This window comes from Anolis sagrei, chromosome 3 (assembly GCF_037176765.1).
Source record: "Anolis sagrei isolate rAnoSag1 chromosome 3, rAnoSag1.mat, whole genome shotgun sequence".
Classification (NCBI taxonomy): domain Eukaryota; kingdom Metazoa; phylum Chordata; class Lepidosauria; order Squamata; family Dactyloidae; genus Anolis; species Anolis sagrei.
This window is the reverse complement of record NC_090023.1, coordinates 167,342,816-167,369,209: the sequence shown is the minus strand read 5'-3', so window position 1 is coordinate 167,369,209 and position 26,394 is coordinate 167,342,816. Positions and strand designations below refer to the sequence as shown.

At 40.8% G+C, this 26,394-nt stretch overlaps 1 protein-coding gene across 1 annotated transcript in view; it reads right to left on the bottom strand.

Moving 5' to 3' along the window:
* REEP3 (receptor accessory protein 3) overlaps positions 1 to 26,394 on the bottom strand; it is an 86,506-nt gene that overhangs the window by 59,191 nt on the left and 921 nt on the right. The window lies entirely within an intron of this gene.

The following is a 26,394-nucleotide window of genomic DNA, read 5'->3' as shown; positions in this document are numbered from 1 at the left end:
GTGAGAGACTGGAAGGGGTGTATGTTTTTCAGGAAATGAACTGCAATAATGAAGGAATTTTAACAATTGCTGATTTAGGTATAGTACATTAAAGCCCAACATCCGAATATCAGGATGGGGGGGGGACTGGTTGGGAGCTGGGGGGGGGGTTTCCAATGGTCGGGGGGCTCCCATAGAAGTTATGATGGGGAGGGGGAGATACGGGAAAGGGAGATTCAATCAACCAATTCGGCCAATTCATGAGAATGTTCTAAAAATTCCAAAACGTATTCCTGACATGGTAAAACTGAGGACCCATCCTGGCTGGTAAAGCCAGAGGGGGTTTGGCAGAGTGGGTGAAGGTGGTGGTTAATGCCTCCCTTTGGGGAGGCATAATTCCAGCCAGATTAAAACAAGCTATTATAAAACTGCTGTTGTAAAAACCATCACTGGACCCCATTCAATTCGTCAACTATTGGCCTGTTTCCAATCTCCCCTATTGGGGCAAAGTCCTAGAATGTGTGGTGGCCTTGCAACTCCAAATCTGGGAAGTCACGGGTTATCTAGATCTGGTGCAGTCCAGCTTTAAGCCGGGACATGGTACTTAGACAGCCTTCGTCGCCTTAGTGGATGATCTACGCCGGGAGCTAGACGGGGAGTGTGTCCCTGTTGGTTCTGCTGGACCTTTCATCGGCCTTTGATACTGTCGACCATGGTATCCTTCTGGGACGCCTTGCAGGAATGGGTCTTGGAGGTACTGCTTTGCAGTGGCTCCAGTCCTTTCTGGAAGGTCGCTCCCAGAAGGTGTTGTTAGGGGACACCTGCTTAGCCCCATGGCCATTGTATTGTGGGGTCCCGCAGGGTTCAGTACTGTGCCCTATGTTGTTTAACATCTACATGAAGTCGCTGGCGGAGATGATCCGGAGTTTCGGGGTGCGGTGTCATCTGTATACAGATGATGTCCAACTCCTTCCCGCCTGCTACTAAGATGTTTCATCTTAAATTTTAATTATTATGTTTTCACTTTTATTTTCTTTTGGTGTATATTTGTATTGTCCTGATTTTTGTTGCATCTTTTATGCTGCTCTTATGTATATATTATTGCTGTCTTGTAAGCTACCCCACATCCCTCTGGGGAGATGGAGTGGAATATAAATAAATTTGTTGTTGTTGTTTTTAAAGCTGTTAGGCATAGTATCATGGGTCTCACGCTCTGCTTTTATATTTTCATTTCAACCTCAGCCCCCTCCTCTTCTTTTTTTTAACACGAGCGTTAATAACATCCCTGGATAATAAGACAGCCCATCCAAAAAACATGTATTGGTGTCTTCATTTTTAGGCCTGTTCCTGGGGTTATTTGGGGTGCTAATTCAGAAAATTGCATTGGATAGACCACATGAGTTCTAGATTATTAAATATGGTTTTCTGTGGGCAAGCAGATGGCAACTACTGGATATGTTCCGTATTAGAAACTAGAGCTCATGTGGTCTATCCAATGCAATTTTCTGAATCAGTAGCTCAAATAACCAAACCGAATCTCGCTGACCAAAAATTTTCTAACCCTTTTGATACTAATGTTGGGGAGTGATCCCTGATCAAGTGGTTCCACGACAAAAAAGGCTAGGAACCACTGATGTAGAGGAACCTGCCACAATACTTTCATGAAGGATGCTTCTCTGTGTTTGGGGCTAGTTGGCTCTTTTGGACATGTCCTACATCATCGGCGATCACTTGTATCCGAGTATGATTTCCTTTGGCTGTGGGTCCATAGGTGACTGTAGAGACGTATTCTTGACCTGTATGTTCTTCCGCATTGAGAACATCAATTTCCAGGTGGAAGGTGATCCCGGTCAGGGTTGGCTTGAAACACCTTTCTTTTAGCACATTTCTCCCTTTCGCCCTCCATTCATTCCTCTTTGAATTCTACAGCACTGTTGGTCACAGCTGACCTCCAGTTAGAATGCTAACTGGAGTTAGCATTCTAGATTAGAATGCTAATCTAGATAATCAGTGTCTACCAGAAATCCAGGGATTTCTGGTAGACACTGATTATCTAGATCCGGCACAGTCTGGCTTTAGACCGGGACATGGAACGGAAACAGCCTTGGTCGCCTTGGTAGATGATCTGCGCAGGGAGCTGGACAGGGGGAGTGTGTCCCTGTTAGTTCTGCTGGACCTCTCAGCGACCTTCGATACCGTTGACCACGGTATCCTTCTGGGACGCCTCAGAGATATGGGACTTGGGGGTACTGCTTTGCAGTGGCTCCGGTCCTTTCTTGAGGGACGGTCCCAGAAGGTGTTACTGGGTGACACCTGTTCGGCCCCACAGCCGTTGTCATGTGGAGTCCCACAGGGTTCAATTCTGTCCCCAATGTTGTTTAACATCTACATGAAGCCGCTGGGGGAGATCATTCGGAGTTTCGGACTGCGATGTTATCTCTATGCAGATGATGTCCAGATCTGTCACTCCTTCTCACCTGTCACCAAGGAGGCTGTCCAGACCTTGAATCGGTGTTTGGCTGCTGTATCGGACTGGATGAGGGCTAACAAATTGAAATTGAATCCAGACAAGACAGAGGTCCTATTGGTCAGTCGTAAGGCCGAACAGGGAATAGGGTTACAGCCTGTGTTAGACGGGGTTACACTCCCCCTGAAGACGCAGGTTCGCAGCTTGGGAGTGATCCTGGACTCATCGCTGAGCCTGGAACCCCAGGTCTCAGCGGTGGCCGGGAGAGCTTTTGCACAATTAAAACTTGTGCACCAGTTGCGCCCGTTCCTTGGGAAGTCTGATCTGGCCACAGTGGTCCACGCTCTTGTTACATCCCGAATAGACTACTGCAACGCGCTCTACGTGGGGTTGCCCTTGAAGACGGTTCGGAAACTTCAACTGGTCCAGCGAGCGGCAGCTAGGCTGCTCACTGGGGCGACATACAGAGAGCACACCACCCCTCTGCTGTGTCAGCTCCACTGGCTGCCGGTTCAGTTCCGAGCCCAATTCAAGGTGCTGGTCTTGACCTATAAAACCCTGTACGGTTCCGGTCCAGCGTATCTGTCCGAACGTATCTCCCTCTACGTCCCACCACGGAATTTAAGATCATCTGAGGGGGCCCTGCTCTCGACTCCACCGCTTTCTCAAGCAAGGCTGGTGGGGACAAGGAGCAGGGCCTTCTCAGTGGTGGCCCCCCACCTGTGGAACTCACTCCCAGTGGATATCAGGGCATCGACATCACTCCTGTCCTTTAGGAGAAAGACAAAGACGTGGTTGTGGGACCAGGCCTTCGGGCAGTCTGCTAACTAGATAGGACAACCAGGCAATTAGGACCGGCAGGACTGATATATTTGGACTGATAAATGTGGAAGAAAACTCTGAACCATGAGATAGCGAACACTGACTGGCAAGAAGGAAGAAGTGGTTGTATCGGTTTGTATGAAATTTTACTGGTTTTATTGGTTTTAACGGGTTTAGATGCAATGTATTGTTGTTGTTGTTGTTGCTAATTTGTTATTTTGTTTTATTGCTTATTATTGTGTATTATGTATGCTATGGGCATCGAATTGTGCCTTGGATGTGTAAGCCGCCCTGAGTCCCCTTCGGGGTGAGAAGGGCGGGGTAAAAGTAAACCAAATAATAAATAAATGCTGTAGGGTCGGACCTTTAAGCCCATCCTTAAATCTCTTTTCCTGTCCACAAACATTCAGTTTTTCATTTTTGAGTTGGGAGTACAGTAGCTGCTTTGGGAGCAGATGATCGGGCATTTGGGCAAAGTGGCCAGTCCAGCGAAGTTGATGGTGAAGGATCATCACTTCAATGCTGGTGGTCTTTGCTTCTTCCAGCATACTGACATTTGTCTTTCTGTCTTCCCAAGAGATTTGCAGGATTTTTTAAAGGTAATGCTGATAGTTGAGTGTGACGTCTGTAAATGGTCCATGTTTGCAGACATATAACAGAGCTGGGAGGACAAGAGCTTTATAAACAAACATCTCAGTATCCCTACGAATTTCCCGATCCTCAAACACTATCTGCTTTATTCAGAAAAATGCTGCACTTGCAGAGTGTTGTATTTCAGTATCAATGTTGACTTTTGTGGAAAGGTGCCCCCAATCCTCCATTTTCTTCCAGGGAGTAAAATATTGAGTTGGCAATTCAGTTTCTGTTTGCTCCACCTAGCCAAGATTCTATTGAGTTGTCCAATTTGTTGATTATTTTGTTAGGGATGCTATATGATAGGACTGGAAACCCTGATAGCTTTTCAAATTTCTTTATGATGTTAATTACTTCTTTTAAAGAGTCCTCTGGTGATCCTAGTAGAACCATGGCACCATCGGCAAATAAATTAACTTTAAGTAATTCCTTCCCAATTTTAAATCCTTTAATTTTGTTATTGTTTCTAATAAATTTAGCTAATGGTTCTATTGCCAATGCAAAGAGGATGAGGGGGGGGGGGGCAGCCTTGTTTAGTCACACTTTAAATGTCAGTTGTTCTAGTTCTATAGTCCCATTGATGAGTAATTATGTCTCATTATCTTTCTAAATCCTGCCAGCCTAGCAGTTCGAAAGCATGCAAGTGTGAGTAGATCAATAGGTACCGCTTCTGTGGGAAGGTAATAGCACTCCATGTAGTCATGCCGGCCAAATGACCTTGGAGGTGTCTATGGACAACACCGGCTCTTTGGCTTAGAAATTGAGATAAGTACTACCCCCAAGTCAGACACGACTAGACTTAATGTCAGGGGAAACTTTTACATTTATTATATTTATAAAGTTCCTCCCCAAAATAGAATTTTTGCAGAATCAGAGATACTGGTGGATTATCATGTCAAACGTTTTGTAAACATCCAACTTTAGTAACAGAAGTTTCTCTTTTTCTCTTGTGGCTTGTTTGATTACATTAAGTATATTTCTAAAAAAAATTCTGATAGGATCTGCTAATCTTCTATTTTCAATAAAACTGTATTGGTACTCTCCTATTAACTTTGGGATTATGTCTTTCAATCTATTAGGAAGGGTTTTTGTGAAAATGTTATAATCTACATTGCATAGTGTAATCGATCTGTAAGAGTTGGAGTTGGTCTCCTTTTTATTGGGTTTTTAAATTGTGATTATTTCTGACCTTTCCCATATTTTGAGGATGGTTCTGTTCTTCAATATCTCATTAAATAAGATTCCTAGATTAGGGATAATTTCAGATTGGAATATTTTATAAAAGTAAGAGGTAAAGCCGTCAGGACGAGGGGAAGATTTTTGGTTTGAGATTGTTAACAAGCCCTTTAATATCCTTACTAGTGATAATTTTGTTCAATCCTGCTTGTGTCTGTGGGTCTAATTTTCTTGTAATGTTTCCCTGTAATCTTCCAATTTTTTTGTAATAGCTTGTCATTATTTTCTTCAGATCTTCCTCCTTAGTTTTTATTTGACCATTCCCATCCTTTAATTTTGCTATTCTATCACTCTCTTTCTTTTTTTAGGTAACTTGCTAGTCACTTTATGTTATTTATAAAGTTGATCTAAAAGTCATTTTTAACAAACAAGTATTTTTGTTACTTCTATTGTTTCTAAATGTTCTAATAACTTTGCATTCTCTTTCCAACTTTATTTAGATCTGATTATTTTTTTTAAAAAACTGAAATAATTTGTCTCCTTTCTGATTTAGCTGCTCACTTTAATCTTTTTAAAACCATTTTGCATTGTAATACATCTTCCTAATTGTCCTGTTCCTTAGATGTATGTAACCTTCGCTGAGCACAGACTACAATATCATCAGCATATTGGAGTTCTATAACAGATGTTACTGTGACCTTGGTTTTGGCTTTCAGATTGCTACGATTAAATAGCTTGCCATCTGTCTGGTAAATGATTTCCACACTAGTGGAAAAGGTGGCATATCATAGCAATAAAGATGGGGAATGTGATTTTCCTGCTTCTTGGTTGGGGGGGGGGGGTCGTACTGGATGGCCCAAGAGATCTAATTCTGTGATTCTATGAATAAAGTTGAGGCAATAACGCATCCCTGTTTCACATCTGATTCCACCTTAAATTGGTCACACTTTGGGAGCCATTGCTACGTGGCCACTGGGTGGGTGTCCTTAATTACACTATGTAACAAATTTTGTTCCTGGGTTATGTTATTTCCTAATTGGTTCTATCATAAAAACATTGAAAAAGTGTATTAAATTGCAAAAACTTTGTTTTTGCAGTACATCCTGCTCTAGTTTTTCAATGAATATTTCATGGAGTTCCAACCAATTCAACATAGTTTGTGGCCGTCACAAAAATGAAGTTTCTGGAGTTTAACAACTAATTTCAAAGTAGGTACCGTAAATTAAACAGGAAATAACACTTTCAAACGAGGAACAGAAAAATTATCAATTTTTGTTACATAGCGTCATTTATAAAAGAATGTAAATACAATAATTTAGGGTGACTTTATCTTTGAAGTGCAGCATTTACTTCTTTTGAAAAAAAATCTAGGACATCAAACAATGACTATCCCAAAAGCATACATTTGGACACAAGCTGTAAAACTGCTTACTTCTGCTCTGACCTATAGACTCTTTATTCGGATCAAATACTCTTATTACCTGACCTTAACTCTACAATAACTAACAGCCTGTAGAAAAATATATTTCAGGAGACTGTGCTGGCCCTGCAGCAAACTACAGTAATATCTGAACGACACATTCTTATGATACTTATACCAACCCAGAGACACAAGGGGCACTGCGTTAGCCTTCAGAGTTTCCCCTGGCAATGGGGTTCTTCATACAAGAGAAGAAACATGACAATGTTAAGTCATGGGTCTGCATCTTGTTAGAGATGTTTGCTTAATATGGCCTTGAGGGAGGATTTATGAAGGCAGAGACCCACCCACTAGCCACATAGAGATTAAAGACAAAGGCAGTACTGCTAGCTGAGATTTTTTTATTAGGGTACCTGGATTTAACTGCCTTTGCATGGGTGGGGCCTCTACCCGCATCAATCCTCCTTCAACACTGTCTTTAAAACTATCTTACATAGCAAAGAAGAAACAACAGCTATCCAACAATCTAGTTCAGTACATATTGTGTGCTACAAAAGAACTGGAACCTATTTGCGACTAGTGTTTTTTAGTGTGTGCACTTCACTAGCATGTGAAATATTGCAAAGAGTCACTTTCTTTCAGTGAGGATTTTATTTTTCTAAACTCACAGAACTCCCTTCTATCTAATACTTGGTTGCCATGGCAGCCCGGTGAACCATGCTTAATATCACCAGATGGCTGTTTTCAATTCAGAACAGGTGCTGGCTGCACTCCAGATCTTTCATGTATTTCCTCAGGCCTCAGTGTATATAGCGAATAGGTTTATCACAGTAGCTTTTTAGAGGTAGACTGTATATAATGAAGCATATGCATGATCCACTTTATATTCATGTACATGTTCTGATAACTGGCCCCACCCAGACTGGCCACATGGAAATACTGATAATGAGTTCAAGGATTCCATCAAGACAGCAACTTACTACATTAAAATAATTAAAGCTGATTACACAAAAGTCGTAGAACCATAGAATCAAAGAGTTGGAATAGACCTCATGGGCTACCCAGTCCAACCCCCTGCCAAGAAGCAGGAACACTGCATTCAAATCACCCCTGACAGATGGCAATCCAGCCTCTGTTTAAAAGCTTCCAAAGAAGGAGCCTCCACCACACTCTGGGGCAGAGAGTTCCACTGCTGAACGGCTCTAACAGTCAGGAAGTTCTTCCTCATGTTCAGATGGAATCTCCTCTCTTGTAGTTTGAAGCCATTGTTCTGCGTCCTAGTCTCCAGGGAAGCAGAAAACAAGCTTGCTCCCTCCTCCCTGTGGCTTCCTCTCACATATTTATACATGGCCATCATATCTCCTCTCAGCCTTTTCTTCTTCAGGCTAAACATGCTTCAGGCTAAACATGCCTGCTCCTCATAGGGCTTGTTCTCCAGATCCTTGATCATTTTAGTCGCCCTCCTCTGGACACATTCCAGCTTGTCAATATCTCTCTTGAATTGTGGTGCCCAGAATTGGACACAATATTCCAGGTGTGGTCTAACCGAAGAAGAATAGAGGGGTAGCATTACTTCTCTAGATCTAGACACTATGCTCCTATTGATGCAGGCCAAAATCCCATTGGCTTTCTTTGCCGCGAAATCACATTGTTGGCTCATGTTTAACTTGTTGTCCATGAGGACTCCAAGATCTTTTTCACACATACTGCTCTCGAGTGAGGCATCCCCCATTTTGTATCTTTGCATTTCGTTTTTCTTGCCAAAGTGGAGTATCTTGCATTTGTCACTGTTGAACTTCATTTTGTTAGTTTTGGCCCATCTCTCTAATCTGTCAAGATAGTTTTGAATCCTGCTCCTGTCCTCTGGAGTATTGGCTATCCCTCCCAATTTGGTGTCATCTGCAAACTTGATGATCATGCCTTCTAGCCCCTCATCCAAGTCATTAATAAAGATGTTGAACAGGACCGGGTCCAGGACGGAACCCTGAGGTACTCCACTTGTCACTTCTTTCCAAGATGAAGAGGAAGCATTGGTGAGCACCCTTTGGGTTCGTCCATTTAACCAATTACAGATCCACCGCACCGTAGTTTTGCCTAGCCCACATTGGACTAGTTTGTTTGCCAGAAGGTCATGGGGGACCTTGTTGAAGGCCTTACTGAAATCCAGGTATGCTACATCCACGGCATTCCCTGCATCTACCCAGCTTGTAACTCTATCAAATAAAGAGATCAGATCAGTCTGGCATGACTTGTTTTTGATAAATCCATGTTGACTATTAGCGATGACCGCATTTGTTTCTAAGTGTTTGCAGACCAATTCCTTAACAATCTTTTCCAGAATCTTGCCTGGTATCGATGTGAGGCTGACTGGACGGTAATTGTTTGGGTCATCCTATTTTCCCTTCTTGAAGACTGGGACCACATTGGCTCTAGTCTGTTGGAACTTCTCCTGTTCTCCAAGTACTCTCAAAGATGATTGCCAATGGTTCCGAAATGACTTCCACTAGTTCCTTCAGTATTCTTGGGTGTAGTTGATCTGGCCCTGGGGACTTGAACTCGTTTAGAGCGGCCAGGTATTCCTGGACGACTTGTTTCCCAATTTGGGGTTGGATGTCCTCGAATCCCTCATCCACTCCATCTTGCTGAGGTTGAAGATGACTTTCTTTTTGTGAGAAGACCGAGGCAAATAAGGCATTAAGTAGTTCTGCCTTTTCCCTACCCCCTGTCAGCATTGCCCCATTGTCTCCTCGAAGAGGCCCTATCGCCTCCTTGTTTTTCCTTTTTCTACTGACATAAGAAAAGAAAGCCCTTTTTATTGTTTTAATGTCCCTGGCAAGCCTGAGCTCGTTTTGTGCTTTAGCCTTGCGGACCTTTTCCCTACAGGTGTTGGCTATTTGTTTGAATTCTTCTTTGGTGATTTCTCCCTTTTTCCACTTCTTGTGCATGTCTCTTTTGTGTTTTAGCACAGTTAGAAGTTCTTTGGACATCCATTCTGGCTTCTTTGCACTTGCCCTATTTTTTCTCTTTGTTGGCACAGTTTGCAATTGTGCCTTGAGTATTTCACTCTTGAGAAATTCCCATCCATCCGTAACTCCCTTATCTTTTAATATCTGTGTCGACGGAATGCTGCTCAGCGTTTCCTTCATTTTTGGGAAATTGGCTCTCCTAAAGTCCAAAATGTGGGTTTGACTTGTCTTAGTTTCGGCCTTCCTTTGTACCTCAAATTGCAGGAGCACATGGTCACTTGCCCCTAAGGATCCGACCACTTCAACTGCGTCGATCAGGTCCTCCGCATTCGTTAGGATGAGATCAAGAGTAGCCAACCCCCTTGTTGCCTCTTCTATCTTCTGGACCATGAAATTGTCTGCAAGGCAAACGAGGAATTTGTTGGACCTTGTACTCTTGGCCGAGTTTGTTTTCCAGCAAATATTGGGATAGTTGAAATCATCCATGACTACTACATCTCTTCTCTGTGCCTGTTTGGTCAACTGTTGGCAGAAGACTTCATCTAGTTCTTCCTCCTGGCTTGGAGGTCTGTAGTAGATGTCTACAACAAGATCTTTTTGAGTCCCAGTTCCCTTGATTCTTATCCAGATGCTTTCAAGCTGGTTTCCCGGATTGCTCTCTTGCATCTCTTCTGCAGAATAACAGCTTTTGACATATATTATTATTATTATTATTATTATTATTATTTAAACTTATATGCCGCCACTCCCCTGGGGCTCGGAGCGGCTTACAAGAATAGCTAAAATCTAACAAAGTTTAAAAGCAATTTAAAACAATTTAAAAACAACAGTATCAAACATTAAAAGCCTGTCGGAACAGGTATGTCTTACATGCCCTGCGGAAAGCTGGTAAGTCCCGCAGGGCACGAACTTCAGGTGGCAGAGTATTCCAGACTGATGGCGCCACTGCTGTGAAGGCTCTGCGTCTGGTTGCCGTTAGACGCAAGGTCTTGACACTGGGGACTTCCAATAGATCTTGGTCCTCAGAGCGGAGGGATCTCTGGGGTTGGTAGGGGGTGAGACGATCCCTCAGATACATTGGCCCTAGACCATGCAAGGCCTTAAAGGTGAGTACCATCACTTTGAAAGTGATCCGGTGCTCAATTGGTAACCAATGCAGCTGTAGTAAGATTGGTGTTATGTGGCATCTCATCGGAATTCCCGCAAGAAGCCGAGCAGCTGCGTTTTGTACCAACTTGAGCTTCCGGATCACCAACAGAGGGAGGCCAATGTAGAGGGCGTTACAGTAGTCCAGCCTTGAGATGACCGTGGCCTGGATCACCGTAGCTAGGTTGTCCCTGGACAGGTAGGGGGCCAGCTGTCTAGCCTGCCGCAGGTGAAAGAAGGCGGTTTTGCTCACAGCGGAGACCTGGGCCTCCATTGTCAGCAGAGGGTCCAAAAGGACTCCCAGACTCTTTACCAATGATGACGGGCGTAACGCCTCGCCATCCAGGGTGGGCAGATGGATGTCCCCACTGCCCGGTCCACCCAGCCATAGGATCTCCGTCTTTGCTGGATTCACCCTCAACCTGCTGGCACGCAGCCATCCAGTAACGGCCTCGAGGCACTGATGGAAACAATCACGTACAGAGTCCGGTCGGCCTTCCATCTTCAGCACCAGCTGAGTGTCATCGGCATACTGATAACACTCAAGCCCAAAACCTCGAACCAGCTGAGCAAGTGGTTGCATATAGATGTTAAAACAACAGAGGGGAGAGAATGGCCCCCTGAGGAACCCCACAAGATAGAGGGTACCTCTCAGAGACCAGGCCTCCCCTCTCCACTCGCTGTCCACGGTTGTGAAGAAAGGAGGACAGCCAGTTTAAAGCTGTCCCCCTGATTCCAGCAACAGCAAGGCGGTGGGTCAAGAGATTGTGGTCGACTGTGTCAAATGCTGCTGTGAGATCCAATAGCACGAGCAGCGCTGACCCGCCCTGGTCAAGCTGGCATCGAAGGTGATCCGTGATGGAGACCAGCACAGTCTCTGTCCCGTGCCCTTTTATTATGTTTTGGTTATGATTTAATGTTTATACTACTTCTCTGTATTTTATAATTTATTGTGCATTTTTTGTGGCATTGAACGGTTGACTTTTATGTTGTAAGCTGCTCTGAGTCCCCATGGGGAGACGGTGGGGTATAAATAAAGTTTGATTGATTGATATATCTGGAAAACTCTGCTGAACAGTATAAACAGCAAGAAAGTGGAATCAAACCTTGCAGAGAATCCCTCGCTAGAAACTTTGCAATGAGCATCATTCTACCACCTCTGCAAACACTACCCCAACACCACTAATATTCCATATATCATCTCTTTGAAATAAAACTTTAGTAGGAACGGAAACACCACAAATCTGCATCTTCAGTTTGGACATCCATACTCTGAAGCTCAATATCACTTGGGGGACTGATAACACTGTTCAACTGAGAAAAAGTTGCGGGCCTGAAAATAGTTGTTCCTTTATGATTTTAGGGTGCTGAAAATAAAAATTACATTTAAAAATGTATATTGGCTCTAGTTTTTATGATATAAGCAATCACGTGATCACGTATGGTTGAAAAAATGAATGTTGCGACTTACACTATGGAAGATTCTAGAAAGTTGCGGGCCTGAAAATAGCTGTTCTTTTATGATTTTGGGGTGCTGAAAACGAAAATGACATTTAAAAATGTGTATTGGCTCTAGTTTGTATGATATAAGCAATCACGTGATCACGTATGGTTGAAAAAATGCATGTTGCGACTTACACTATGGAAGATTCTAGAATATTCTAGAAAGTTTGATGACGCAGTATTAGTGCCATGTGCAAAAGCCGGAAAGCCCTATATAAGGCCAGACTTTTGAATGGTGAAGGTCAGTCAGTTGAAGACTGAGACAGTATCGTTAAACATCGTTTTACATGGTTCTTTTTACTGTAGTTATGCCTCGCACGTGTGTAAATAAAGCACTATGGAAAAAAGATATCAAGGCAAATGGACTCCGTCAATGCTGTCAGACTACTGCTGGAGCATTGGAAGAGACAATCCTTTCCTTGAATACAAAAAGAAAGTGAAGAGAAGCAAACAGGATAGAAACTCAAGTCACAATTAAAGCGACATTTAAACTTTCAGACTTTTCAACTGCATTAGGCCTACTAATATAGTTTCTTGCTGCACAAACATAAACAATAGACTAATTAAATAAATATTTCTCATGTATAAACTATTGGCAATATAATTTGACTCAAATTTAGTAAATATTCACGGTTTATATACATGCAGTAAGGTTAGGTGCATTATCATAATATTAAAGAATTACCTATTGTGGAGAAAATGGAAATAGCTGTTGCATAAAAACTAGAGCCAATTAACACATTTAATTATTATATTTGAATTCAGCATGTTAAATTTATTAAGAAACAGCACATTTCGTTTCCGAAACTGAGAAAAACTGAAAATTTGTAGAACAGTGTAAGCAGCAAAAAAGGCAAACATATATCTTTCATTTGACATCAGTTGTTGCGACTGTGCATCTTCAAGTAATATCTGACTTACAGTGGGCCCATCATGAATTTTTCTTAGTGGAATTGTCCCTGTCATCCTCTGAATCTGACAGTGTGTAACTCAAGGTGACCCAGCGGATTTCCATAGCCAAGCAGGGATTTAATCCCTGGTCTCCAAAGTCATAGCCCAATGCTTGAACGACTACAATACACTCCATAGAGCAACCAAAGCAGACTCAACATTGCTAGTAGTCATAATGCTTTCCTGTCAATAGATGGTCACAAGTTTATCCATTACATTCTTTTGATTAAGGATTACAAATGCAATTGTATACATCATTAAACTCATGAATAGTTTTATTCATTCATAACCTGATGAAAGTACATATTGTTCGGGCTATGTACAAAGACCTCAAAGCTTTTACAGCTTCATAAGAAAAAAATCCAAGTGTGTTCAACATGTACCAGAGCTCGGCGAGTTTTTAAAAAAAACCTTTTTGAGATACATCAGAGAAATCTGTTTAGTTGGCACAGACAAGAAAATGCTTCTTAGCTTGCTGGAACTGAATAAGCAGCCCTAGCAAAATAATAATAATAATAATAATAATAATAATGGCTCCAGTATTTCAGGGTAGGGCAGAATTCCCCTACAGTCTTGAACTCAACAAACTACACTGCATACAACTATAGGAAAGCATCACACCTATACATACTGTTCTATCACTATTAATCACATCTTCCAAGACATATTCATGGACACAGCTATGTATTTGCATGCATCTCTAACTAGCCAACTATTAATTATAAGTCAATCGTATGATGTACTGCCACCCCCTATCATGATTCACCAACCAAACTTCAAAGATTTTTCATGGTTCAGTGAGAGTTTTCCTTGGCAATAACAGATAGGCCTTTTTTCACACATTGATAATTGTTTGGTGGTTTTTAAGGAATCGTGTGAGAGATTCTTCTTCCATCTTGAATTAATAATCTGGATTCTTATAAAAATTTCTAATCTATATACTTTTTGAATACAGCCTTTGTTTGAGGTCTTTACATTGCAACATGCATGCTGTGCAAACATGTTGGCAGTTCATTCCTTATTAAATAGAAGCATTAAAAGGTTTTTTTAATTATAATGTTAAGAACTATTCTAAAGCATTCCTTCTTTAAACAGGATTTTAGAAGTTGGATGTACAAGAGTGGTTTTTTTAATACTGGAAATACCCTTTGCTGCCAAGGAATGTTTATTTTAAACATTACACCATTTCAAATACAGAACACATAGGCGTGCCTTTAATCCAGCCTGCCTGCAGTTCTCCAAGGCCACCCACACCACAGCTAAAACTAAAAACACTGAAATATCCTTCTGACTCCCTGTTGATTATTTCACTAAGTTCTCCACTGCAACTTCAGGCAGTGGTTCCCCAAAACACACACTACCCAGACAAACTGGTCTTACCATTAGGAAATGCCAACAATATGTGCGGGACTTGTCAGGCAGCATAGTTTCTGGTTTGTATGTCTTGTGCAAAGCTTTTCATGTCTCTTCAAATTTCTCTTTGATATGGTACAGGGTTTAAGGGCTGAGATTGCAAGTGATCAGTTTATTAGCTTCAATTAATACAACAACCATGCCCTTCCATGAAAAGCAGAGCTAAGAAGCATATAGAGTGAGAGAGCATTTCCAGGAGGCTTTTTGGAGTACAACATTATTTCAAAAGCCAAAGACAATGTGTCCCATGCATTGCTTTCACACAAAGAAAAGCTCACCACAAATTTGGCAGCAATGGCAGGGATAACCTGCTAGCAAATACTAAGGGTGGGGGTGAGTAGGAGAGTAGCTAGAGCTAAAGGACTTGTCCACACATGCTGCAAAAAATGTGGAAAGGTGAGGCTTGGAGGAGAATGCAACACCCCAGGGACATCTGAGACCCAGGAGAAGCTTTTAAAAATAACAAGCAAAAGTGAACTTGTTTCCTGCTACAGAAATTATTTCTCACGAGCTTCTTGTAGCCCAAAACATGAGGCATGTGAGAGCATTTGGAGAAATCAATTCACAATCTTTCAGGGTGTGGAGACTTCTAAGGTCTCTTGCAGGATCAACAGAGCACAATATACGTGGGAGTTGTCCACTCATTAAAAGAGTGGGGAAAGACAAGCTAACTAGATGAGAGAGAAGTTGCAGTGTTATCAAGAATCAGTTGTCTGCTTTCCTTATACTGTAGTTTGTTGTTCTGCAGTATGATGAAATTATTCTTTTGTCAGCTGCTTTGAATTTTCCAAAAGCTACTAAAAACCAAAACAAACTCCACTGTCATTCATCCAGTTTCCTATAGCGATTCCTACTGCAATTTTCTGTGGTTTTTTTTTTATTGTGTCACCCACCCAGACCATGGTATTAAATTTCTAACAGAACAAAACAAGCAAACAGATAAAAAACCACAAATTTTGCAAACTTGGTAGTTGATTAAATGTCCTTTGACCAGTATCTGGCCACTTGGAGTGCCTCTGGTGTTGCCGCAAGAAGGTCTTCCATTGTGCATGTAGCAGGGCTCAGGTTGCATTGCAGCAGGTGGTCAGTGGTTTGCTCTTCTCTACACTCACATGTCGTGGATTCAACTTTGTAGCCCCATTTCTTAAGATTGGCTCTGCATCTTGTGATGCCAGAGTGCAGTCTGTTCAGCGCCTTCCAAGTCGCCCAGTCTTCTGTGTGCCCAGGGGGGAGTCTCTCATCTGGTATCACCCACGGATTGAGGTGCTGGGTTTGAGCCTGCCACTTTTGAACTCTCGCTTGCTGAGGTGTTCCAGCGAGTGTCTCCGTAGATCTAAGAAAACTATTTCTTGATTTAAGTCGCTGACGTGCTGGCTGATACCCAAACAAGGGATGAGCTGGAGATGTCACTGTCTTGGTCCTTTCACTATTGGCTGCTACTTCCCGGCGGATGTCAGGTGGTGCAATACCGGCTAAGCAGTGTAATTTCTCCAGTGGTGTAGGGCGCAGACACCCTGTGATAATGCGGCATGTCTCATTAAGAGCCACATCCACTGTTTTAGTGTGGTGAGATGTATTCCACACTGGGCATGCATACTCAGTAGCAAAGTAGCATGGCGCAAGGGCAGATGTCTTCACTGTGTCTGGTTGTGATCCCCAGGTTGTGCCAGTCAGCTTTCGTTTCTCGTGCCCACTTTTTGCTTGATGTTCAGGCAGTGCTTCTTGTAGGTCAGAGCACGGTCCAGAGTGACTCCCAGGTATTTGGGTGTGCTGCAATGCTCCAGTGGGATTCCTTCCCAGGTAATCCTCAGAGCTCGGGATGCTTGTCTGTTCTTAAGGTGAAAGGCACATGTCTGTGTTTTAGATGGATTAGGGATCAGTTGGTTTTCCCTGTAATAGGCAGTAAGAGCACCTAGAGCTTCAGAGAGCTTCTGTTCAACCATCTCAAAGCTCCCTGCTTGAGCGGTAATGGCACGATCATCAGCATAGATGAAACTCTCTGTCTCTTCTGACAGTGGCTGGTCATTTGTGTAAATATTGAACACTGATGGAGCGAGCATGCTCCCCTGAGGCAGGCCGTTCTTCTGTTTCCGCCATCTGCTTCTATGGCCCTGGAACTCAACAAAAAAGCTCCTGTTTTGTAGCAGGTTTCCTATGAGACGGGTGAGATGATAGTCCTTTGTGATACTATACATTTTTCTCAGGTGGTTCACAGTATCATAAGCCACTGACAGTCTATGAAGACAGCTCCTGCACAAAAGCTGCACATCGTAAGTGCTGAACCTGACAGCACATAGAAGATGGCTTTGAAAGGCAGCAGATCACAGAAGCTGTCTTCATAGAATTTTCTGGTTATAACATCTTTTTAAAAACTCCTTTCAGTATGTTTGAATGTAAGAAGTCTTGCCACAAACACTGCTAATGTTATTAAAATATCTTAGATTATCAGTCTACAACCAGATACGGCTTAAAATTTCATTGGAGTATTAAATGAAAGGTAATGCACAAAAAGTTAACCAGTTTTCACTTATGGTAATCCTACCAGTGAGAGACCTCCAACAGTGCCAGTCATTAATTCGTCTGATCATGTCTTGCAACTTCAGGATTGTGGCTTCTTGATTCAGTTGATCCACCTGTAGTTTCTACTGCCTTCTACTAGGATTATCATTTCCCCCCAAAATAAGTCATGTCATCTCAAATGTCTGACATACAACAACCTCAGTTAAGTCATCTACAAGAGAGGAGATTCCATCTGAACATTAGGAAGAACTTCCTGACTGTGAGAGCCGTTCAGCAGTGGAACTCTCTGCCCCGGAGTGTGGTGGAGGCTCCTTCTTTGGAAGCTTTTAAGCAGAGGCTGGATGGCCATTTGTCAGGGGTGATTTGAATGCAATATTCCTGCTTCTTGGCAGGGGGTTGGACTGGATGGCCCATGAGATCTCTTCCAACTCTTTGATTCTATGATTCTATGATCTCCTAGAAATATTAGAAATGTTTCAGTTGAATACACTGAACCTTATAGCATATGTTATTCTAAAATAATACACCCCATATCCATCGTTTACTTTTTGTTTCCCTTCTGCAAATATTGAAGCAAATACATCAGCCATACAGCTAGCTAGCTAAGATGACCAGTTACTTCCCTTGGATAAGTGATTTGTCATGTTTATACACCCCTGGCTTCTGACATCTGTGCTTAAAAGGACTTGTAGGTCTTCTGTCAGCTTGCACATTTTTAAAAGACTGATTTTAGAGAGTAGAAAGGTTCTTCAAGATCATGTAATCCAATCTCTTGCTGATGCATAAAACTTGTCTGTATGAGCATCCCAGGTCATATAGGTGTTTCATTAACATTTCATTAATGCCTACCAACTCAAGTCAAACTTCTGAAACTGCTGTTACCTTTAATAGAAGCTGATTCAAATTAAAAGACCACTGTTTTGTGTCTTGTACAGTTCTACAGTTACCACTTCAAATTCATGACTACAGAATGTGAAGTATCTGAAACATGCCTATTGCTTTTAAGGAAATCAGTTGAATATTTAATTGCTTGACCACATGACATAAATGGTCATAATGTCTTGCTTATCTCATCGTCAACTTCCTTCAAGCAATGGCCAATATGACATCAAATCACACTTTACTCTTTTAAATCACCAGAACTTAAAATGTTTAATGTGTCCATCAACGGTAAATGGTGCACTCATGCTCAAAAAATGTTAAAGGCTAAGTCCCTTCTGAAAAACACATAGAACCAACTAATCCTAATTTATACCATATATACTCGAATATAAGCCGAGTTTTTCAGCCCTTTCTTTTCCAAAACCTCCCTCACTCCGCTTCTCCTCCCAGGCTGGAGTTGCCCATCTTATTTTTTTAGAAAGAGAGGGAGGAGGAGGGAATGTTTTGAAAAGCGAAAGGGCTTGAGAAGCCCTTGCAAATCAGGAAGGGAAAAAAAAGGTTGCATGGGTGGAAGGGAAGAAAGAGAGAAAGACTCTTGCAAATCTGCAAGATCTAGTATTATTATTATTTTGGAAAATTTTTATTGAATGCATATCTACTTACATAAACATAAAATTGGGGTTGGATAAGGTAAAACATGGATAAAAGGGTTAGGTTGGGGTATGGGCAGGTCATGGGTAGTGAGTGTCGTAGGGAAGGGAATGGACACGTAGGAAAGGTCATAGGAACTGGGGAGGAAAGGGGGGGGGGAGGTAGGTGAGAGGTTTTTTGTTGACTTCCAAATCTCCTTCTCAGCGGTTTCCAACATTATATATTCCTGTCTCTGATGCTCACTGATCTTTATCTCCCTTCTTTCAATTCTGTTATGTTTCCCTGTTTTCCTTCTTTAAATTCCATCAGGTATGCATCAAATAATTTCCAGTCAGTTTTTTTCATTGGTCTTCCATATGAGTCTTTCAAAGCAAAAGTTAATTTATCTATGTCTCTTATTTCCTTGATTTTATTTAACCATTCTTTTGTTGCCAATTCATTTTGTTTCCATTTCTTTGCATGTACCATTCTAGCAGCGGTGGTAAGATACATAAATAAAATATCTTCATTTTGATGAAGTTCAATTTCTTAATCTGTTAATCCCAACAGGAAGTATTCTGGTTTTGGTTGAATTTTTATTCTAAGTGTTTTTCTGCATAACTCCTTTATCATTTTCCAGTATGATTTTACTTTGGAACATGTCTACCATGCATGCGTGCATATTTTAAAAGAAAGAAGGGAATGTTTTGAAAAGGAAAAAGAGGGGAAGAGAAGCCCTTGCAAGACTTTGCAATCCCTATGGACCTATATATTTGTATCTATCTATCCACTCCTACATTAATTTTATATATGAATTTTACCCTCATATGTTTGCAAGTCTCTGCAAATCCTATATATAGATATTGATAAATATATAGAGGTACCTATATATCTGTATCTCTCTCTCTCTGTGTGTGTGTGTGTGTGTTTGTGTATATATATATATATATATATATATATATATATATGAATTTTCCCATCACATGTTTGCAAGTCTTTGCAAATCCTATATACGGTAGATATAATTATCTATATATAGAGAGATGTCTAGATCAGGGGTCCTCAAACTAAGGCCCGGGAGACTGATACAACCCTCCAAGGTAATTTACCTGGCCCTCACTCAGAGTGAACCTTAGTCTGAAACAACTTGAAAGCATGCAGCAGCAGCAGCAACAACAACCCTATCTCATCAGCCAAAAACAGGCCCACACTTTCCGTTGAAATACAAATATGTTTATATCTGTTAAAATTGTTCTTCATTTTAATTGTTGTATTGTATTGTTTTAAGTGATTTTTGCACTAGAAATAAGATATGTACAGTGTGCATAGGAATTCATTCATGGTTTTTTTTCCAAATGATAATCCAGCCCTCCAACAGTTTGAGGGACTGTGACTGGCTCTCTATTTAAAAGGTTTGAGGATCTCTGGTCTAGATAGAAACAGTATATATGAATATAAATAGAGCTTGCAAATATAATAGGAGGAAATGCGTGCGCACAGACACACACACATATAGAGAGAGAGATGTGTCTAGATCAGTGATGGGCAACCTTTTGAGCGCGGTGTGTCAAAATTTGCCAAAAAACTGAGCATAATTCAGGTGGTGTGTCACTTGAAGAAAAAAACCCATAATTTTGCAATATTTAGTTTAAATAACAAAAATATAAAATTGTAATTCCCACTTTCTCTCTTATCATGTTGTTCTACCTCTCTTTATGTAAATAATATCCTTTTTGGAGTGTTTAATAAAAATATAATTTTAAAAAGTATTATTTATTTTTAATTTAATGTAAATGTATTTCTAGCATTTAATATGCTATTTAACGTATTTCTAATAATAATAATGCAATAATAAAGTAACATTGCAAAATAATATTTTGATATTTAATTTACCATTTCATTTAAAGCACAAATATATTTAAGGCATATATTAAAAATATTAAAAATGCATTAAATTAAAATGCATTAAATTAAATGTCAAATAAAAATTCAATCTACCATTTCATTTAAGACATTCTGAAATATTTAATATAGAAAAGTAATATTATTTATCATTTAATTTAATTTAAATATGTAACTCCTTAATATTTAGGAAACAATGCAAAATAATATTCATTTACTTAATAATTAAATAAACCAATATTATTTTGCAGTTGGTTTATTTCCTTTGCAAAAAGAGAAAACTCATGTAACCAAGAAGAAAGGAACTGCGCGCGGCTGAAGAGGTGGACCCAGGAACGTTTGAAATGGGCGGAGCCTTCTTTCCAGGAGGCCAATGGGAACGGAGATACAGGGAAGAGGCATGGCCTTTCCCGCCCAGGGCTTTTACTTGAATGAAGAGTGGGCAGGGCTTCGGCCTGCTTTTGCGAGCAGTAGGGAAGAGGCCCCTTTCCATGCATGCGCAGAATTGATTATATGGAGGCTTACTGCAGCCTGGGTTTCTCTCTATGGAATAAGTTACTTTCTTTCCTATCTATTTTTTAAAATGGCATAAAATAAATAAATAATATCCAGCAGGTGCGTGTCAGTAGAAATGGCTACGTGTGTCAGTACTGACACGCGTGTCATAGGTTGGCCATCATGGGTCTAGATAGATTTAAACATAGATATATAGGGCTTGCAAATATTGCAGGAGATAAATGCACATATAGAGTAAAAGGATTTGCAAATGTTTCAGGGGGAAATGCGTATGTGAAATCTATATAAATAAAAATTTAATGTTCGTTTGTGATACCATCAGAACTCATTTCTGGGGGAATTGACACCAAATTTGGACACAATACACCTAACAGTCCAATGTATGTCCTCCACTCAAAAAAAATGATTTTGCCATTTGGGAATTGTCGTTGCTGGGATTTATAGTTTACCTACAATCAAAGAGCATTCTGAACTCCACCAATGATGGAATTGGGCCAAACTTAGCACACAGGGCTCCCATGACCAACAGAAAAAACTGGAAGGGTTTGGTGGACATTGACCTTGAGTTTGGGAATTGTAGTTCACCCACATCCAGAGAGCACTGTGGACTCAAACAATGATGGATCTGGACCAAACTTGACACAAACATTCCATATGCCCAAATATGAACACAGATGGAGTTTGGAGGAAATAGACCTTGGCATTTGGGATTTGTAGTTCACTACAATTAAAGAGCATTCTGAAACCCACAAATGACAGAAATGGGGCAAACTTCCCACACAGAACCCCCATGACCAACAGAAAATATTTAAGGCCATCCAGTCCAAATCTCTTCACCAGGGCAAAAAAATGTAATCAGAGCCCTCCTGACAAAGAGCCATCCAGTCATAAATATAGATATAGATATGATTCTCTCTCACACACACAGATATACTATCATAGATTTGAAAGAGACCCTTAAAGAAGGACTATGATATGTTGCATATTCCAGAGTAGGCAAACCAGACACTCTCCACATCAACACTGACAAAGAAACAACAAGAAATACTGTTTACATAAAGGAATTACATATATTACAAACCAACACTTTCTCGTTACTTTATTTTCCAGATCACCAGACTGGGCCACAGCAACGCGTGGCAGGGGACAGCTAGTTAGTATATATAATTATAGATCTGTATCGAACTCTGCACTGTTTATATAGGCATTGAATGTTTACCTGTTACTATGTCAGAAGCTGGCCTGAGTCCCCATGGGGAGACAGGGCGGGATACAAATGAAGTTGTTTATTATTATGTTATTGTTTTTATAATAATGTTTATTAAGGCAATATTTTCCATCAAACAATAAAAGATATATGGGGTAGGTATGGTATAGGGGCAACAAGGGGGGGGGGAACACAAAAGAAAAATATATAATGATAAAAAACGGAAGATCGGAAAATAGGAAATAGGGAAGATCAGGGGTAAATTATGTACTTCTATTCAACTTCATCCTGGTTACTGAATTCCTTAAAGTTCAATGTCCTAGCTATGCTCCTCCTCTTTGTTGCCCTGAGATTAGGGATAATTTATCTTTAAGTTAAATTATAATATTCCCTTTATTTTTTTTATGCAATCTTTAAATAAAGCCCAGTCTGTTATTTTCTTGGTTTTATCTTGATATTTTGTTATCAGTTCGGGCAGTTTATCCATATTCATTCTTTCCATAACCTTTGTTAGCCACTGGTCTATTGAGGGTTTTTCATTTGTTCTCCATGTTCTGGCATATACTATTCTGGCTGCCACCATATGCGTAAATAGTTTATCCTTGTTTATATCCCATTCTATGTCTGTCATTCCCAGTAAAAAAATATTCTGGTTTGAGTTTAATCTTTGTATTAAGAATTCTCTGACTTATTTCTTTCCAATATGCTTTTGCCGTTCCACAAAACCACCACATGTGGTAAAATGTCCCTTCATGTACCTTGCAATCCCAACATTAATTACACATATGTTTATAGTATTTAGCCAATTATTGTGACGTGATGTGCCATTGGTACATCATTTTAAAGCAGTTCTCCTTCATATCACATGAGTATGTGTATTGTAGTTTCTAGGTCCAAATCTTCTCCCATTCTTCCATCTTTATTAGCTTTCCTATGTTTTTCGCCCATTTTGTAATACTTTAACTTGTTCTGTCTCTGAGCTACAGTCTAGTAATACCTATTTTTGCAACTAGCTTCTTTTCTGTTACCATTATTCTGTCCCATGGAGATGTTCTTTCTGAAAAGCCTATTACTTTATCTTTTGGGAGATCCTTTCTTTTTCTTTTGACCAAAGATCCTTAACATTTATCCTACATTCAATTATTTTAATGCAAATAACTCCATTTACTTTGAAGTTGATTTTTTTCCTTTAACTTACTTTTGTTCCACTGCAGATGCAACGTGGTTGCTTGATTCTTATTTACTGAAGTGTGCAAGGCTGGCAATTATTCAAGAGGTCGGTTGATCTCCTGTTTCGCCCTGTGTTGACCTGCTCACCCAACGGAGGTCTCGGCAGCTCCTAGACCATCGGTTCAACCCCCTTTGGGCTTGGCTGTCTTTCCTGGCCTCGATCTACCAGGAAAGAGGGAGCTAACCGCTCTCCCGGTCAATCTAGGGCTGGCGCTTTGAGAGACCTCAAAACATCCATCCTGCCGCTGTACCACTCTATTGGAAGTCCCCTATAAAGTTATTGTTGATGTCATATTGTTTGGGGGGGGGGGGGTTGTATAAATTTTTATTTTATTTAAAGTAGTAAGGGTAAAAAGTAAAAGAAGAAGAAAATGTTCAAAATTCCAAGTAAAGTGGGGGAACAATTGTATTGATAGAAAGTAGGAAAGATGAAAGAAAGAGGGAAAAGGGGGGGGGGTACAATTAGGGAGGCCTGATTTAAAAAGAAAAAAGAAAAAAAGGGAACAAGAAGGAAAATGAGAGAAAAATTCAAACAGATCGTATAAATCTTTCTTCTTTTAACCATACTGTTTTTGTTGACCCTACTTTTCCACTTACAGAGCTAGTTTACTGTTTTTCTTTGAAATACAGTAAATATTCAAAAACATTTAAACTACCAATGTTTCAATTAATGTAATTTTATTGGTATCTATTTTTTATTTTGAAATTTATCAGTAGCTGCTGCATTTCCCACCCTAGGCTTATAGTTGAGTTGATAAGTTTTCCCAGCTCTTTGTGGTAAAATAAGGAGCCTCGGCTTATATTTGGGTTGACTTATACTTGAGTATATACGGTATGTATCACTTATATTTGATAGCCTTGTTCATGGCCTTTGCCCTTTAAAAGTTGCTATGTTCTAGTACCAACATTGAAAGAGTATGGATCAGTCTCTGCCTTTTAGTTTTTCATTTCACTTTCCATTTAAGAATATATTTCACAATGACACTTGTGATAACATTTAAGATGTATGCAGGCAGTCCTTGAGTGACAAATATCCAACATACAAATGTCTCATAGTTAGGAACAGGGATGAGACAACAGGAAGTGAAAGAAATCGACCCCTCGGAAGGGAAATTCACTTCTGAAAGTGAATTTGAAAGAGGTATCATGGGGCAAAGGGGTGTAAATGAAACTTTATCATCAATCCTTGTTTCCATAACAAGCCAATTTTTTCAAAATCCAATTGACACGAGGACAAAAAGTGAGGTGAAATCTTCTGAACATGGGGCATGGACAGCAAAATAAACACCACAGGGTTAGCCCTTCGCTATGCTATCCAAGGGGAAACCCTCCCCTATGCTATCCAAAGTTAATCTATATATTTGCCTGGAGTTACATTTAGAAATATACCTGTTCTGACTTACATACAAAGTCAATTTAAGAACAAACCTACAGAGCCTATCTTGTTTGTAACTTGGGGGCTGCCTTTATACCTTTTTCCTACACTTTGCAACATGGCAAAATCACTCTAATTTTCCAGAAGTATTTCCTCCCCCCTAGTTAAATAAAAGATGACCATAATGGGAAAAAATGAATGTTGAATAATAAACGTAATAAGTAACTTATAAACTTAATAAGTAACTTATTTACTTATTTGGCACACTTATACCCCATCCTTCAGTCAAAAATGCCTCCAGTCGGCTGATACATCATTAGTTCAACAGTTCTCTGCCCACAGGCTTACAATCTAAATAAAATATGAAACGTACGGAAAGGAGTGGGTGCAGGGATTAAGGTGTCTATTCTTTTCTGTGTCAGAGGCCATCGCAGCTGCAAAGGTAGTTATTGGTGCTATTTGTATCCAATCTCACCTCCAACAAGCTCAATATAGCATACATGGTGCTCTGCCCCCCGCACTTTATCCTCATAACAATCCCATGAGATGCAACAGTCAAAAGCAGACCAACTCAAGGTCACTCAGTAAATTCAACAGCTCCGTGGGGAAAAGCAGGTTCTCCCAAGTGCTACTCAACTCCAATCACCAAACTTTATTTTTCAACATTTTCAAGTACACTAAAATTTTGAAATAATGTACTGAGTACAATAGCGCCCACATCCATGCCCTTGAGCCTCACAGTCATCACTAAGTGGAACTCACAGTCATCACTAAGTGACCTGACTAATTCCTAACCATAACATGCTTTCAAAGTGAGGGACGGGAAGCTCCCCAGCCGGAGGACATTTGAGTCAGCTGTTGGGAGTCCAGCACTTCTCATCTGAGAAGTTAAAAACTGCCAGCTATGCCACATCTTCCTATGTGGCAATGAGGTCTATAAACATCCAGAGTTCACCAATAAAGGCCCTGTAGTAACCTACGGATGTGAGAGCTGGACCTTAGGGAAGGCTGAGCGAAAGAAGATAGACGCTTTTGAACTGTGTTGTTGGAGGAAAGTTCTGAGAGTGCCTTGGACTGCGAGAAGATCCAACCAGTCCATCCTCCAGGAAATAAAGCCCGACTGCTCACTGGAGGGAAGGATAATTGAGACAAAGTTGAACTTCTTTGGCCACATCATGAGGAGACAGCAAAGCCTAGAGAAGACAATTATGCTGGGGAAAGTGGAAGGTAAAAGGAAGAGGGGCTGACCAAGGGCAAGATGGATGGATGGCATCCTTGAAGTGACTGGACTGGGGGAGCTGGGGGTGGTGACGGCCGACAGGGAGCTCTGGCGTGGGCTGGTCCATGAGGTCACGAAGAGTTGGAGACGACTGAACGAATGAACAACAACAACAAGAGGGCCTTTGGCAGAGAGCAGCAGCTGTGCTGGCAATAACATCTCCAAAAGGCACCAGATGCCACCTGAGCAGAGACAGTCTTGTTAGTAGGTTATCTGCCAGGGTTTGGTTCCAGGAACCACAGTGGTTATCAGTGCCTATGAATATTCAAGTCTCATTAGATATAATGGTGTAGTAAAACGGTGTTTCTTATATGATAGCAAAACCAAGGTTAGCTTTTAAATGCCAAGCTGTGGATGATTGAATCTGTGGATTCAGA